Source organism: Rutidosis leptorrhynchoides, chromosome 3 (genome assembly GCF_046630445.1).
Source record: "Rutidosis leptorrhynchoides isolate AG116_Rl617_1_P2 chromosome 3, CSIRO_AGI_Rlap_v1, whole genome shotgun sequence".
Lineage (NCBI taxonomy): Eukaryota > Viridiplantae > Streptophyta > Magnoliopsida > Asterales > Asteraceae > Rutidosis > Rutidosis leptorrhynchoides.
The window spans coordinates 282976737-282995953 of record NC_092335.1 but is presented as its reverse complement, the minus strand read 5'-3'; positions in this window follow the sequence as shown (position 1 = coordinate 282995953).

Genomic DNA, 19217 nt, shown 5'->3' with positions numbered 1-19217 from the left:
AATGATCGATTTTGATTTTGAGGTCGTAATAGAAGAAGATTTCTACACGAAATATATTGTAAATCGTTTTTAGAAACTTTAGGAACAATCAATTAAACCTGAAACTGCTTATAAATTTCAAATTTGATAAATAAGAATTCAGTTGACTTTTTATATATGAACTTTGACTCATAAAATTTGGAATCATTAAGAAGAATTGGAAACTCAAATTCTGCAGAAAGATTGAGTAATAGAATCCTAACAAAACCACACTTACACTTTTTGAAATTTATTTCAAAATTGACTCTTTTAAATTTTTATATCACAACAGAGCAGCGTATCTGTTCTTGTATTTAAAATCGAATAATTGAAACTGATAATGATATGTGTGATTGGTAATTGATATTGTAAATCGTTTGATATAACTTAACAACTTGTAAATACTCGTTTTCTATAATGAATATTGTCGACAAAGAATATTAAACAAACAGATACTACAAAAAATTAAAACGACTTTAAACCCAAAATAGTACGAATTGATTTAGCTGTGTAACCAAATTCAGATAGAAACAAAATTTGGTAATGTGGGATAGTGATGCCCAACTGAATCTCTAATATATTTGGTATATATCTGTACTTATATTATATATAATTAGTATTAATAATTATATTAATAATAATAATAATTTTCTTAATAATAAATAATACTAATAATAATATTACTTATAATAACAACTAATGACATTTAAGTTATAACTAAGTTATACATTTAATTATTCTTACAATAGTATTTATACTTATAGATTATAATTAATCTTATTAATTATGAAAATAATACTCTTAATATTACTTATAATAATACTAATAATACTAATATTGATAATAATGAAAGTAATATTAATAATATTAGTGTTACTACAACAACTATATTTTATCTTGCTATTTAATATATTAATATTACATGTTATAATATTTTATAATTATATCATATATTTTATATTTTGATACATACAGAATATTTAATATTTATATTTTTCCAATATATTACAATATCCATATAGTTATTAATCATATATATATATATATATATATATATATATATATATATATATATATATATATATATATATATATATATATATATATAAATTTATGTTTTTAAATATCAAGTTTTAAATTATCTTAAGTTATCTGTCATAATACTAAACCACATAAATATTTAATTAATATTGTATAATTATTTACGTATATACTTATTTATATATATACATCTTTATTTATAACAATTATTCGTGAATCGTCGGGAATAGTCAAAGGTCAAATGAATTCATAAAACAGTTCAAAGATTTTGAGACTCAACATTATAGACTTTGCTTATCGTGTTGGAAACATATAAAGATCAAGTTTAAATTTGGTCGAAAATTTCCAGGTCGTCACAGTACCTACCTGTTAAAGAAATTTCGTCTCAAAATTTGATCTTGGTCGTCATAGCTAACATTAAAAATGTTTTCATGACGAATTTGAGCTGATAAATAGAGTTTTATTACTGTTGAGTAATATGGATAAGGTAATTCGATTACTCGAAGAGTACGAGTGAAGCTATCACAAAGGAGTGAAATGGGAAAGACAAGTTTCATCATAACTTTTGTCTAGTCATGGTTGAATTTAGAAAATAAGGTGTGTCTTAACTTTTGACGTTGTCTTGGTTGAATTCTGGAATTCAAGGGATATAAAGAAAATCTTCGAAATCTAAAAGATTTGATTCCTCGGCGAATAAAGAAATTAAGATCTCTATAATTAAATACGGTGATCTGCCTCGATTACTCTGTCTGATATTTCCATTATAAGTTAAACTCTTCCGTTCCATTATTCTCACCCTTCCTATACTTTCTTTCTTAGTTCACACATTCAAAAGGTTGTGAAAATGCTTAATCCAGTTCTAATCCTTGATATTTTCCTAATTATCATTTATGTCATCCTTCTTTTCAATCTTCCACCAGAAAAATCTGTTTAGTTTTACTATTACCTTGGGGTGATACTATTCTTAATTCTACCGTGTCTTTATATTTCTATTCGTATTAATATACACGGTTTGTAATTTCGGCATTGTTATTGGATTTTATATTTTCCCTTATACTTCGAAGTCTCTGCTTCTGTCTTTCCATAATCATTGACATCCACAGTTTATACTCTCTCCAATTTACTGTGATTTATACCCCCATTGATATTTTAAAGCTTCATGCTTTTGTTTTATCTTCCCGACTTTAAATCCAGCGAATAATGGTCCAGAATCCATAGGTATGAAGTTTCGAATGAACATGACTAATGTTCTAAGAAATTGTAATAACACGATATTGATTGGTTAAATTACCAGAATCCAAGAGAAAAGATAGAACTATCAAGAAATTATGTTCTTGATATGTTTATATATTAGATAGAATGTAAGAGTCGTGTAACATGGCACATGATGGCGTTATGATATGTGAATCATCACGTTCCATTAGAAACTCAGCATGACTTACTATAATATAATCACGTTGATCAAGTGTCATTATATTATACTAACTCATTCATCAATTCCCAACACTACTTCAAAAACATTCGTGGTTTAAACTCGAAAGTTTACAGAATATAGAAACTAACAGTTTCTTATATGATGTAACACTGATAGCGCGAAGAGATAAATGATTTCAGATAAGATTAGTTATGAAAATATCTTCAGAAATATCAAGAATATTTATAATGAAAGATACGATGATATCTTAGAATTTCTCATATCGAAGGATGATGCAGAAGATTTATCCGTAAAGGTTTAGATGTAGAGACGCGTCCTAATCCATTCGGACAAAGTCCATATTGATTATAAACGATTCACAACAGTTGATTACATCGCGAGGTACTTGACCTCTATATGATACATTTTACAAACATTGCATTCGTTTTTGAAAAGACAATCTTTCATTACATCGAAAGTTGACTGCATGCATACCATTTCATAATGTAACGACCCGGATTTTTCCGATCGTTTTATACTTATGAGATTAATATTTACATAAATTAAACCTTACCAACATGATAAGCAATCCAAATTGTTGAGACTTATGTTTTTGAAAAGAGTTTTACACAACGTTTGACTGTCCAATTTGACCGATGATATCACGAACTATATAACACACGATAATTATACGATTATGCATATATACATATCTATACATATTTAACATGATGTAAGGATGGTTTAACTGTAGTGACCCGAACTTTTCCATGTATATATATATATTAAATGAAATTATTATTTACATGATTAAGTGTTTCCAACATATTAAGCAATCAAACTTGTTAAGACTTAATTAATTGAAATAGGTTTCATATAGACAATTGACCACCCAAGTTGACTGGTGATTCACGAACGTTAAAACTTGTAAAAACTATATGATGACATATATATGGTTATATATATAGTTAACATGATATTATTTGCTACAGGCCAAGAGAAGAATTACGCGGACCCTAAAGCCAAGACATGCAATATTCGTTGAAAATAAAGTGCAGCAGTTATGTTTCCGCGTTAATAAGAGACTGCGGTTTCATCCGCTGAGTTTCCGCGGAAGGTTAGGTAATTCGCAGACCGCGGATATCTTGAAAACTATAAATAGGGAGCTTGGCCTCTCATTTATGGGTTGTTAATTCTCTGCCATTTTGCCCAGGCCTTTGTAATTTCCACTGTGATCTTGCCCAAGGGATTTTTACATCGCGCAAAGGTGAATTATGTTAATTAACAATCAAGACCGGGTCGGGGTGGTTGATCACTTGATAGTTAAAGTGAAAGACGATCATCGGGGCCCAAAATAATCATCAAACATTCCGTCCTCTATTATAATCTTATTGCACTCAATCCGTAATTAAGTAACATCGCTAATTAAGGATTGATCAATTAAATATAGTTGTTATAATAATATTGTTATATTAATATAAATACTAGTGTTACTAATATCCCTATTTTCTTTATAGAGATATAACATTTGATACACATAAATATTATTATTATTAATATCAATACTAATATAATCAGTATTATCATTAATAATATTATTATTATCAATTTCATTAATGGTGTATCCTATCGTATACACGCATAAAAGGCATAATGGTTGCATGAAAGTAGCGTCAGGAAGACTGGAAACAACAGTCTTGTGGAGTTATCCATCCAGCGTTCTCCGCTGTACAGGCTGCTCCGTCATGCGTAAGCCCTGAAGGCCGCCTAGCGCGTAAGCCCTGGCCGGAGAACGCCACCTTCAGCATAAATTTCGGATCACGAATAACAGAACGTATCATCATTTGACACGTGTCCCCAAGCAATCTGGTGGAACTAACTGTGACAACCCGGAAATTTCCAACCAAATTTAAACTTTAATCTTTATATGTTTCCGACACGATAAGCAATATTTGTTAAGTTAAATTTCAAGAATTTTAAACTATGATCATACATTCATTCAACCTCGACCAACTTCTAACGATTCACGAACCATTAAACGAATATGATTATATATGTATATGTGTATATATATTATAACTTGAAACGTAAACAAAATATTAGATTAAATACTTTATATGATTGTATCTGTTTCAAAATGTTTATCAATGGAATTAGAAGATAAGATCAAATGATTGAATTATCAGATATATTGAATTATGATTACAAGTCTCTGTTGAAAGGCCCACGTTGATTTGAGAAATCTTTTCATTTTAACAATATTCGGAAAATGGTAAAGTGATTTATAAATATGAACAAATTGTCAATCATTGAGAACTAGACAAAGGATAGTGGAAGATTGAATCTCATAAAGACTCGATTGATCTATTTAGTTTCAAACGTACAAAAACGTTTTCAGTTTAGAAAGAACTTTATTATTAAAATGTATATAACTTTTATAAATATCTAGAACCACTTTTGACAACCCATTACTTAACTAGTATGATAAAGATAACGATATTTATATTTTATTTTATTAAATATATAACGATTTAAATTAATATTATATATATTTATACGCGTATTATACGTACATAGTTTTATACTTTTACTATACTTAAACTTTACCTTTACTTTATTTTTACTTTACTTTAACTTTAATAATTCATGCTTTAATAATTCACTTTAATAATTCATACTTTAATAATTCACTTTAATAATTCATACTTTAATAATTCACTTTAATAATTCATACTTTAATAATTCACTTTAATAATTCATACTTTAATAATTCACTTTAATAATTCAAAAATCTATTATAAATAGAATTCAATAGGTTTCATTATTTCATAGAAACTTGAAAATAGTTTTCTCTAAACTCTCTCAATCGATTTACATATATATATTTACTCCGTATTATCTCAAGATATTATTAGTATACATAAAATATTACGACGGAGTGCTGTCCGAGTGATTTCGAAGTTGTTTTTTTCGAGTGGGATAAGATTAAGGAAATTATGGGTTATAGCTATGGAGGTGATTGAGTATGGTTCATGGGTATGCTCGTGAGGTCAATATAGTGTTTATCATCTCCGTTGCATTTACGTACCTTTCCTGCAATATTGAATCTCAATATTGATATGTGAGTACTCATAATTTAATTTTTACATACTAATAGTGTATCCCTGACTAGTGCTCGAGTATATAGGATTATGCATGCTTGTACTTTTGATATTGCCATTAGTTAGGTTATGTTGATTCCTGAATTAGTTACATATACGATTGAGATAAGGTATAAGATATGCATGTCGTTGGAAAGCTAGCGAAAAATAGTTGAATTTTGGTTTAAGAATCACTTGAATCCAAGTAATGGTTAGAAAGTTATGAAATAAACAAATTGCATAATTAATTTCGTAATTAAAATTGCTGATGATAATTAGTGAACTAATTTTCTGGGTTATAAAAAGTGATTATTTGGATTCTACTCATCGAGTAGATGAATTTTCATATAAAGCACGTCTCGTTTCGTTGAACGGTTGTCAAGTTATGGACAAAAGAAGTTTTGCAAATTTTGATGAAATGTCGAAACGGGAACTGAAATTCTCGCTGATCTGCGTTGTTTCATATATAAAAAAAAATACCACTGAATTCTTTGATGTAAGGTCTAATAAACAACTCTAGCCGTTTGTCAATTCGAGTCTCGATGATTTTTCTAAAAATCATCAAAGTTGACAGTTTGGTCACATTTTAAAATTCTAAAAAGAGCTGAAACTTTTTTATTTAAAAATGTCAGTTTTGTATCAGTTGTCATGGTCGGCCTGATATGTGTTTACTCTTGCCAAAAATCATGTTATATCTTTGTGGTAACGAGAATTTGCAGGCTTTGACCGTTTGTCAATACGAGTTTTGAGGAATTTTCTAAAAATCTCCAAAGTAGGCTACTCGGTCACTTTTGTAAATTTATTAAAGCTGAAAAATTAACTTAGAAACGCCGAAAACGCGTTGGCAACTACGAGTTGTCTAGGTTTAGTTTACTTTTGTAATATTTATGCTTAATTTTTTTGGTAATGTGTAACTTTTATCTTTGGTCGTTTATCAATCGGAGTTCCGATAATTTTTCTAAAAATAGCTGAAGTGGCCCGTTTAGTTATGTTTGACCGAAAATCATTTTTGTATAAGTTATTATATATTTGCATGCGACCTCATTTTTACTTTGACCTTTGACTTTTGACTTTAACCTTTGACTTTTGACTTTGAACTTTGACTTTTCCTGTTAACTTTTCAGTTAACTTTTTGTGTTGATTTTCTCTAAAAAAAAAAAAAAAAAAAAAAAAAAACCTAAAATACTATTTTATGATTATGAAACCATTTGTGTTACGTTGTTTCACACGTCACCTTTTACTAGAATCCTAATTGAGCATGAGTAATATAACATGTTACTATACTGTAGAGTTAGACTCGAGCTATAGGATAGGATTACACTATGACCTGACCTAAATTGCTATACAAATATTGACCAACATATAAATATATATAATTAATATAGGTTCGTGAATCCGAGGCCAACCTTGCACTTGTTCAATGACGTTATATGTATTTTTACTACGAAATACAGTATGGTGAGTTTCATTTGCTCCCTTTTTAAATGCTTTTGCAATATATATATATTTTTGGGACTGAGAATACATGCGCTACTTTTATAAATGTTTTACGAAATAGACACAAGTAATCAAAACTACATTATATGGTTGAATGATCGAAGCCGAATATGCCCATTTTGCTTGGTAACCTAAGAATTAGTAAACCGATCTACTAATTGACGCGAATCCTAAAGATAGATCTATCGGGCCTAACAAACCCCATCCAAAGTACCGGATGCTTTAGTACTTCGAAATTTATATCATGTCCGAAGGAGGATCCCGGAATGATAGGGGATATTCTTATATGGATGATATTCTTATATGCATATTGTTAATGTCGGTTACCAGGTGTTCACCATATGAATGATTATTTTTATCTCTATGCATGGGACGTATATTTATCAGAACTGGAAATGAAATTCTTGTGGTCTATTAAAATGATGGAAATAAATGATTATGATAAACTAATGAACTCACCAACCTTTTGGTTGACACTTTAAAGCATGTTTATTCTCAGGTGTTAAAGAAATCTTCCGCTGTGCATTTGCTCATTTTAAAGATATTACTTGGAGTCTTTCATAGCATATTTCGAAGAACGTTGCATTCGAGTCATTGAGTTCATCAAAGATTATTATTAAATCAATTTATAGTTGGATAGTGGATATTATGAAATGGTATGCATGCCTGTCAATTTTCGATGTAAAGAAAGATTGTCTTTTAAAAACGAATGCAATGTTTGTAAAATATATCATATAGAGGTCAAATACCTCGCAATGTAATCAACTATTGTGAATCGTTTATAATGTATATGAACGGGTCATTTCAGTTGGTATCAGAGCGGTGGTCTTAGCGAACCAGGTCTGCATTAGTGTGTCTAACAGATAAGTCGATAGGATGCATTAGTGAGTCTGGACTTCGACCGTGTCTGCATGTCAATAATTTTGCTTATCATTTTGTGTCAAAAATTAACTACCTATCATCCTCAGGAAATTACCTGCTTATCATTTTTAGTCTAAGACACGTCTTGCTGCATTGATTGCATGAATAGTGTATAGACAAAAATTCATATCTTAGCGTATCTGCTAAATCATATCTTATCGTATCTATTACTGTAAACCCGTAAATTCCTTCGTAATTTACGAAATCTTTTGTTCTATATATATGGATATTCTATGTAATTAGAATACCATCCGATAACCGAAAATCATTTCATATCGAAAAAAAAAATCCTTATTGGATTTCGAAATGGAATCCCACTCCAGCTCCGAAAGCAGTGTGACCGGAATAGATCAACCAATCAGTCATCACCTATTCTGGATGAATTGGGGATGGGTTCGTAGCCTCCTCAATCATTGGAGACAAGAAGAAGGTGATCCCTTCCATCCACCACATTGCCCTCTTGATGAAGAACCTGAAGCACTTACCGGCGAACCTGTCTGAAACAGCATTTTCTCGCTCATTTCCAGAGTATCTCGTCACGATTATATATTACATCAAATTTTAGATTTTATTTATCCGCTCGTCCGAACCGACAATCACCCCGGTGTAATAGAAGAAGTCAACGAGCTTCGTGCTCGGGTAGTGGCTTTGGAGAATATGGTGCAGAGATTACAAACACCAGCAGCAGCATCAGCAGCATAACCAGTAACACCATCATCAACGCCAATAGTACCATTACCACCCCAACCACAACCACGTCGTAAACCTCAACTTTACACTCTGTCCCACGAGCACCAATGTCATACGCCCTGTAGATACCAAGGAATACCAACAACAATAATCGACGAAGTATTAATTCATAACTTCATTGGAGAAACATTCCGCGCAGATTATGTAATCTCTAAAGTCTTAGAGATTATCTAATCTAGCCCTAACCATAAATCAGTTAAGCGAACCAAAATGATAGAAGGAAGAGTAGAAACCCTGACAAAAATGGTGTGTGATTAACAAGCTAAACTTGTTTTACCAACAGCATCAACAGTACCGTCAGTGTCACCAGCATCATCAGTACAGTCAACATCATAATCAACAACACCTATAACATCACAAACTCCGTCAGCTCAAGAATCACTATGGACATCATTACGAATCAATAACCCGTATATTGTATCAACGAGTTATGAAGAATTAACTCATTCCCTTTGAAGAAATTATATGTATATTTTATATATTTTGAAATAAAAATAAATCTTTCCGTGCTAAGCTATTATGTGTGAATCTTAACTACTCGGTTAATTCATATTACAAATATGCAATAATGTACGTCCTTCGGCCGCAACTTAACCAGCGTTAACTACAATCTCTGTCGCAATTCAACAAATTCCAATTCATAATAAATCAAGTATATATTTGATTTTACACTTTCATCATCGATGTACCCGAAACTTTTCAGATAACATCATTCGTACTTTGCGAAATTCACAAGAATTCCACGAACCGAACATCATACATCAAAAAATAACGAAGTATTGATTCATAATTTCAATGTCATTAAAGAAATACTGCGTAAAAGTTATGTTCTTTTTAAAGCCTTTAGGGATTATTCAATTCTAGTTTCAACCGTAAATCAAATGAGTTTAATTTAACATTAACTCATTAAATCTATGTTACATCTGAAGAAAATATACATATATATATTTTCATAAAGACTGTAATAAAATTCTTTTGTACAAAATATTAATTGTGAAATTTTTTTTAACGGGTAGGTAATACCCGAGAGATATATAAATTCACAATTAATATATTACATTCTTCGAATCTGATTCAGCAAATCATCCATTATACTCCCTACTTTCACAACAATATACATTCTTTTATAGAAATCAAAACAACCATACTCATTCAAAATTTAATTACATATTCTGATTTTGAAATCTCAAAATTCAACTTGAGATATGACCAAAATCATCACTCTTAGATCCTTACATCTTTCACAAGCTATATTTTGACTTCAAAACTGTGTTAGAACATCAAATGTATGTTAACGATTACAATCTGTGTTCAAACCCTTCAAAAATTTCTGGAGACACTTCGAATGATGAGCAATCGAGATGATGATCCAACCACATGTTACCCACAGTTATGTACCTGAAAAACTCTTGAAACCAAAGTAAAAGTTTAAACAATGTATCCGCGTCAGATTCTTTAGCATTTATTAGCAAAAATAACTTTGCGACTCCTATTCAAAGTAGCCAGTTTTGTCACGGTTCCAGCAAGTCAACTTCGACTTTTCAGTCAGACTAACCTTATTATAACCTTGAGATATACACCTTCGTTACCAGGGAACCTTTTACATTCCACCACATTATTAACAGATGTATCAACAACTTCATTACCCTTTGACTTTAGCCTCTCTAAAAAGTCATTATAATTATTCATTGAAACCCCATCATTTACTCATTCGCATCTTGTAATGAGAATTTCCATACGAATCATTGGGAATTAGCAATCAGTATTTTGAAATCTCCCAGCATGTCAACGCCAACAGTTATATGTGTATATATAACGTCTATCTTCTGGACTTAATTTGAATGTGAAGATTCTGAAAAACACTTCGAACTACGAATTGGTTCTCCGAAAATGGAAAAATACTGATGAAGCAGCAAAAAAACTATAAACGACCTTAACAGTAAAAGTTTGATGATAATGAATAGGTGTGCTGGCAAAGCGCAAAAAAAGAGAAGTCTTGGAACTGGAAAACAGATTGAGCAAAGTAGGAAGGAGGCTGTGGACAAATTACAAAGACTGAACCTGACTTCAAAGGATCCAAATAATTCAGTATCTGCTGAAGTCATTAACGAATACCTTGCTCCTGACTCTAAACCCCTGCGGACAATATTCTTCATCATCCTCTGATATTAGAAATTCTAAAATATCATCATATCTTTCATTATAAATATCCTCCATATTTCTGAAGATATTAATTTTTCTTATTTGATATCATTTACCTCTTCGCGCTATCTGTATTACATCATAAAAGAAACTATTTTAGTTTCTAAATTCTGAAACATTCAAGTTTAAAATAGGAATATTTTGAAGTAGTGTTGGGAACTGAAGCATGAATTAGTATAATATAATGACACTTGATCAATGTGATTATATTACAGTAAGTCATGCTGAGTTTCTAAATGGAACGTGATGATTCACAGATCATAACATCATCATGTGCCATGTTATACGACTCTTGTATTCTATTTAACCTCTAAAATATCAAGAAAATATTTCTTGATGATTCGGCCTTTTCCAAGGTATTTTAGTAATTTGACAAGTCAAGATCGTGCCATCACAATTTCCTTCCTAGAACACTAACAATGTTCATTTCGAAATTCGTATCTGTGAATTCTGGACCATTACAAGCTAATCGCAAGAAGAAGAAACGAAAGGACAAAACTTCGAAATAGAAATTGGGGTATAAATTGCAGCAAATAAAAGAGAGCATTAACTGTGAATGATAATGATTATAGAAGACAGAAGCAGAGACTTTGAAATATAAGGGAACATATAAAGCCCAACGACAAACCAGAAATTATAAACCATATATATCGATGCATATAGCAATATAAAGACACGGGACACTAGGAACACTATAAACCCAAGAGTATAGTAGAAGTAAATAGATTCTTCCGGCAGTAGAGGAAAAAAAAGAAGAATGACCGATATGAAAGTTAGAAGTATATCGAGAATCAGAACTGGATGGAGCATATTGATGAATACTTTAAAATATGAGTTGAGGGGGAAAGAATAGAAGGTGATGAAACATGACTAGGAACTTAGAAATCAACAGATTTAACTCACACAATGGCAGAATAAGTGAATCAAACCCTCTAGTGAATAGGTAAAGTTTTTTTTTGATTAATTTAGTCAAACCATAAGTAAATCAAGTGTGATTAGATCAACACCTAGAGCTATTATTCACCACCTGGGTGATTTGGACTGAGAGAGAATCGAAGGAGCTCACTAGATCTGAGTGTGTGTAACAAATGAGAGGCTTAACCTAAAATGAAGAACATAAGACTTTATATACCCCTGCTGTTGACACACCCATACGATTCATTCATCACACGTACGAGTTGGCTTCATCAATCGTACTGGTGATCACTCACTCGTGTCTTATCATTTAGGTTGTAATTGTGACTTAGCTCAGCATCAACCATGCGTATGAGCCTGTCAGCCGTACTAGTGAGGCTTCACTCGTACGTCTGACTAAGTCTAACATAGTCAAACATCTAAATCTCGTTCCTGTAGTTCCTGTAACCACATACAACCACGGATAGGATAATAACGAGCAATCATGGTGGCCTGTAAACTGTTGTACCTGCAATGGACGTGGGTAGATGTCTAGAGACTTGCATAAAATGCATCAACAGATGGTGTGAGTTGTAAGGAAATGAAGGAGGTGAATTTATAAGAAAATCTCTGACAGAACAATTAAAATGGACGATCGCATTTAAAGCGGATCCTAATTCCCTTGATTACCGGAGAGTCAAATCTTATTAAGAAGATTTTCTTCAAATCCCTTAAAATCTGGGAATCAATCATATCTACGTCAAATGATAAGATGAATCTACACTTACTCATTTCACTCTTCTATGTTAGCTTCATTCGTACTCTTCATATAAATAGATTGTTTATCCAAATTATTCGCTGATGATAAAACTGTAATTTTCAACCCGTATGCATCATGATAACATACTTATTATCATTCACGACCTTTCCACTCAAATTTCGGGACGAAATTTCTTTAACGGGTAGGTACTGTGACAACCCGGAAATTTCCAACCAAATTTAAACTTTAATCTTTATATGTTTCCGACACGATAAGCAATATTTGTTAAGTTAAATTTCAAGAATTTTAAACTATGATCATACATTCATTCAACCTCGACCAACTTCTAACGATTCACGAACCATTAAACGAATATGATTATATATGTATATGTGTATATATATTATAACTTGAAACGTAAACAAAATATTAGATTAAATACTTTATATGATTGTATCTGTTTCAAAATGTTTATCAATGGAATTAGAAGATAAGATCAAATGATTGAATTATCAGATATATTGAATTATGATTACAAGTCTCTGTTGAAAGGCCCACGTTGATTTGAGAAATCTTTTCATTTTAACAATATTCGGAAAATGGTAAAGTGATTTATAAATATGAACAAATTGTCAATCATTGAGAACTAGACAAAGGATAGTGGAAGATTGAATCTCATAAAGACTCGATTGATCTATTTAGTTTCAAACGTACAAAAACGTTTTCAGTTTAGAAAGAACTTTATTATTAAAATGTATATAACTTTTATAAATATCTAGAACCACTTTTGACAACCCATTACTTAACTAGTATGATAAAGATAACGATATTTATATTTTATTTTATTAAATATATAACGATTTAAATTAATATTATATATATTTATACGCGTATTATACGTACATAGTTTTATACTTTTACTATACTTAAACTTTACCTTTACTTTATTTTTACTTTACTTTAACTTTAATAATTCATGCTTTAATAATTCACTTTAATAATTCATACTTTAATAATTCACTTTAATAATTCATACTTTAATAATTCACTTTAATAATTCATACTTTAATAATTCACTTTAATAATTCATACTTTAATAATTCACTTTAATAATTCAAAAATCTATTATAAATAGAATTCAATAGGTTTCATTATTTCATAGAAACTTGAAAATAGTTTTCTCTAAACTCTCTCAATCGATTTACATATATATATTTACTCCGTATTATCTCAAGATATTATTAGTATACATAAAATATTACGACGGAGTGCTGTCCGAGTGATTTCGAAGTTGTTTTTTTCGAGTGGGATAAGATTAAGGAAATTATGGGTTATAGCTATGGAGGTGATTGAGTATGGTTCATGGGTATGCTCGTGAGGTCAATATAGTGTTTATCATCTCCGTTGCATTTACGTACCTTTCCTGCAATATTGAATCTCAATATTGATATGTGAGTACTCATAATTTAATTTTTACATACTAATAGTGTATCCCTGACTAGTGCTCGAGTATATAGGATTATGCATGCTTGTACTTTTGATATTGCCATTAGTTAGGTTATGTTGATTCCTGAATTAGTTACATATACGATTGAGATAAGGTATAAGATATGCATGTCGTTGGAAAGCTAGCGAAAAATAGTTGAATTTTGGTTTAAGAATCACTTGAATCCAAGTAATGGTTAGAAAGTTATGAAATAAACAAATTGCATAATTAATTTCGTAATTAAAATTGCTGATGATAATTAGTGAACTAATTTTCTGGGTTATAAAAAGTGATTATTTGGATTCTACTCATCGAGTAGATGAATTTTCATATAAAGCACGTCTCGTTTCGTTGAACGGTTGTCAAGTTATGGACAAAAGAAGTTTTGCAAATTTTGATGAAATGTCGAAACGGGAACTGAAATTCTCGCTGATCTGCGTTGTTTCATATATAAAAAAAAATACCACTGAATTCTTTGATGTAAGGTCTAATAAACAACTCTAGCCGTTTGTCAATTCGAGTCTCGATGATTTTTCTAAAAATCATCAAAGTTGACAGTTTGGTCACATTTTAAAATTCTAAAAAGAGCTGAAACTTTTTTATTTAAAAATGTCAGTTTTGTATCAGTTGTCATGGTCGGCCTGATATGTGTTTACTCTTGCCAAAAATCATGTTATATCTTTGTGGTAACGAGAATTTGCAGGCTTTGACCGTTTGTCAATACGAGTTTTGAGGAATTTTCTAAAAATCTCCAAAGTAGGCTACTCGGTCACTTTTGTAAATTTATTAAAGCTGAAAAATTAACTTAGAAACGCCGAAAACGCGTTGGCAACTACGAGTTGTCTAGGTTTAGTTTACTTTTGTAATATTTATGCTTAATTTTTTTGGTAATGTGTAACTTTTATCTTTGGTCGTTTATCAATCGGAGTTCCGATAATTTTTCTAAAAATAGCTGAAGTGGCCCGTTTAGTTATGTTTGACCGAAAATCATTTTTGTATAAGTTATTATATATTTGCATGCGACCTCATTTTTACTTTGACCTTTGACTTTTGACTTTAACCTTTGACTTTTGACTTTGAACTTTGACTTTTCCTGTTAACTTTTCAGTTAACTTTTTGTGTTGATTTTCTCTAAAAAAAAAAAAAAAAAAAAAAAAAAACCTAAAATACTATTTTATGATTATGAAACCATTTGTGTTACGTTGTTTCACACGTCACCTTTTACTAGAATCCTAATTGAGCATGAGTAATATAACATGTTACTATACTGTAGAGTTAGACTCGAGCTATAGGATAGGATTACACTATGACCTGACCTAAATTGCTATACAAATATTGACCAACATATAAATATATATAATTAATATAGGTTCGTGAATCCGAGGCCAACCTTGCACTTGTTCAATGACGTTATATGTATTTTTACTACGAAATACAGTATGGTGAGTTTCATTTGCTCCCTTTTTAAATGCTTTTGCAATATATATATATTTTTGGGACTGAGAATACATGCGCTACTTTTATAAATGTTTTACGAAATAGACACAAGTAATCAAAACTACATTATATGGTTGAATGATCGAAGCCGAATATGCCCATTTTGCTTGGTAACCTAAGAATTAGTAAACCGATCTACTAATTGACGCGAATCCTAAAGATAGATCTATCGGGCCTAACAAACCCCATCCAAAGTACCGGATGCTTTAGTACTTCGAAATTTATATCATGTCCGAAGGAGGATCCCGGAATGATAGGGGATATTCTTATATGGATGATATTCTTATATGCATATTGTTAATGTCGGTTACCAGGTGTTCACCATATGAATGATTATTTTTATCTCTATGCATGGGACGTATATTTATCAGAACTGGAAATGAAATTCTTGTGGTCTATTAAAATGATGGAAATAAATGATTATGATAAACTAATGAACTCACCAACCTTTTGGTTGACACTTTAAAGCATGTTTATTCTCAGGTGTTAAAGAAATCTTCCGCTGTGCATTTGCTCATTTTAAAGATATTACTTGGAGTCTTTCATAGCATATTTCGAAGAACGTTGCATTCGAGTCATTGAGTTCATCAAAGATTATTATTAAATCAATTTATAGTTGGATAGTGGATATTATGAAATGGTATGCATGCCTGTCAATTTTCGATGTAAAGAAAGATTGTCTTTTAAAAACGAATGCAATGTTTGTAAAATATATCATATAGAGGTCAAATACCTCGCAATGTAATCAACTATTGTGAATCGTTTATAATGTATATGAACGGGTCATTTCACTAACACTATAAATAGACCCCTTGAGATCGTCATTTTACACAGTTCAGTTATTCTGACAACTTTGAGAGCTGAGACTTCACTTCTCTTTCTCTCTCTACTTTCTCTCACTAGAAGTCATCCGGCTAGCACTCTTACACTCTACGGACGACAGATTGATTAAGCCACCCCACAAGTTTCTACACTTGTGAACCGGGTCTGCAGGGATTATTTCTCGAGGGTAAAAATCAATCGGCAACACTCCGCCCTCCTAAAGCTAGATTACTTCTAATATCTTGTGGACACACTAAGCCTTACCTCATAAGGAAATAGGTGTTAACAATGGCGCCATCCATTATTAAGACGAATCATCTCACCAACACTGATAAAGACGGCGAAGATAACGAATTCATACCCATAGAAGTGGGCATGATACACCCATGGAAAGCGGGACAACGGAGGAAGGCATAAGTATTAGAAGATTGGGAAGAGCAATTAATATCCTTTCCTTCTATGTGTAACACAAATCCATCCGATGGTCCCGTAGTTATAGAAGCGCGAGTTGCTAATTGCTTAATACGCAACATTTACACTGACACAGGAGCTGGAGCAGACATTATGTATGAACATTGCTTCATACAGCTACCTAAAGATGTACAAGAAAAAATGAAGGAAACATATGTGCCGTTGCAAGTTTTACAAGTGAGCCGTCCTGGTCCAAAGGAAGTATTTTACTTGACGTAACCTTGGGCAAGCCACCCCTAAGATGCACAGCCAACATTGAGTTCTTGGTGGTTAAAGCAAATTCACAGTACAACATAATTTTGGGAAGAACTGCTTTAATGACGTTTGGAGCTGTCACGTCAACTGTACATGGTATGATGAAGTTTCCAACGCCAGGCGGAGTAGCAACGTTATATGCAGAACGGCAGAAGTCAATTGAGTGTTCCCAAGTAACAAAGGCAATAATTAAGCCAATCATACACGATGATGGGTCAATTTCACCAAATCTTAAATTTCCAGATCAAAAAATCATAATTGGGCACACGTTGTCCGCCGAATGTAAAGAAAAATTATACAATATTTTGACAACAAATCTAGACGTTTTTGCATGGCAGCCGTCTGATATGACCGGTGTTCCAAGGGAAATTGCAGAGCATAGGCTAAACGTGAATCCCAACATACATCCTGTTTGTCAGAAAAAGCGTGGCATGGCGCCAGAAAGAAGCAAATTCCTCTGTGATTGAAATGTCCCGTTCATATTGATTACAAACGTTCCATATTAATTGATTTCTTTGCGAGGTTTTGACCTCTATATGAGACGTTTTTCAAAGACTGCATTCATTTTTAAAACAACCATAACCTTTATTTTATCAATAAAGGTTTCAAAAGCATTACGTAGATTATCAAATAATGATAATCTAAAATATACTGTTTACACACGACCATTACATAATGGTTTACAATAGAAATATATTACATCTACATATGTTTCTTGAATGCAGTTTTTACATAATATCATACAAACATGGACTCCAAATCTTGTCCTTATTTTAGTATGCAACAGCGGAAGCTCTTAATATTCACTTGAGAATATTCATGCTTTAAATGTCAACAAAAATGTTGGTGAGTTATAGGTTTAACCTATATATATATCAAATCATAACAATAGACCACAAGATTTCATATTTCAATATACATCCCATACATAGAGATAAAAATCATTCATATGGTGAACACCTGGTAACCGACATTAACAAGATGCATATATAAGAATATCCCCATCATTCCGGGACACCCTTCGGACATGATATAAATTTCGAAGTACTAAAGCATCCGGTACTTTGGATGGGGTTTGTTAGGCCCAATAGATCTATCTTTAGGATTCGCGTCAATTAGGGTGTCTGTTCCCTAATTCTTAGATTACCAGACTTAATAAAAAGGGGCATATTCGATTTCGATAATTCAACCATAGAATGTAGTTTCATGTACTTGTGTCTATTTTGTAAATCATTTATAAAACCTGCATGTATTCTCATCCCAAAAATATTAGATTTTAAAAGTGGGACTATAACTCACTTTCACAGATTTTTTACTTCGTCGGGAAGTAAGACTTGGCCACTGGTCGATTCACAAACCTATAACAAATATGTACATATATATCAAAGTATGTTCAAAATATATTTACAACACTTTTAATACATTTTGATGTTTTAAGTTTATTAAGTCAGCTGTCCTCGTTAGTAACCTACAACTAGTTGTCCACAGTTAGATGTACAGAAATAAATCGATATATATTATCTTGAATCAATCCACGACTCAGTGTATACATATCTCAGTATTGATCACAACTCAAACTATATATATTTTGGAATCAATCTCAACCCTGTATAGCTAACTCCAACATTCACATATAGAGTGTCTATGGTTGTTCCGAAATATATATAGATGTGTCGACATGATAGGTCGAAACATTGTATACGTGTCTATGGTATCTCAAGATTACATAATATACAATACAAGTTGATTAAGTTATGGTTGGAATAGATTTGTTACCAACTTTCACGTAGCTAAAATGAGTAGTTTTTACCAATTTTGTTTTGCTCGCCATTTCTTCGTTTCTAATCCGTTTTGAGTGATTTAAGCGGCCACGGTTTCGTATTGAACTTGACTTTATGAAACTAAACAGAAAAGGTATAGGTTTATAGTCGGAAATACAAGTTACAAGTCATTTTTGAAAGAGGTAGTTATTTCCGTCGAAAGAACGACATCTTGATGACTGTTTTGAAAAACATACTTTCACTTTGAGTTTAACCATGATTTTTGGAT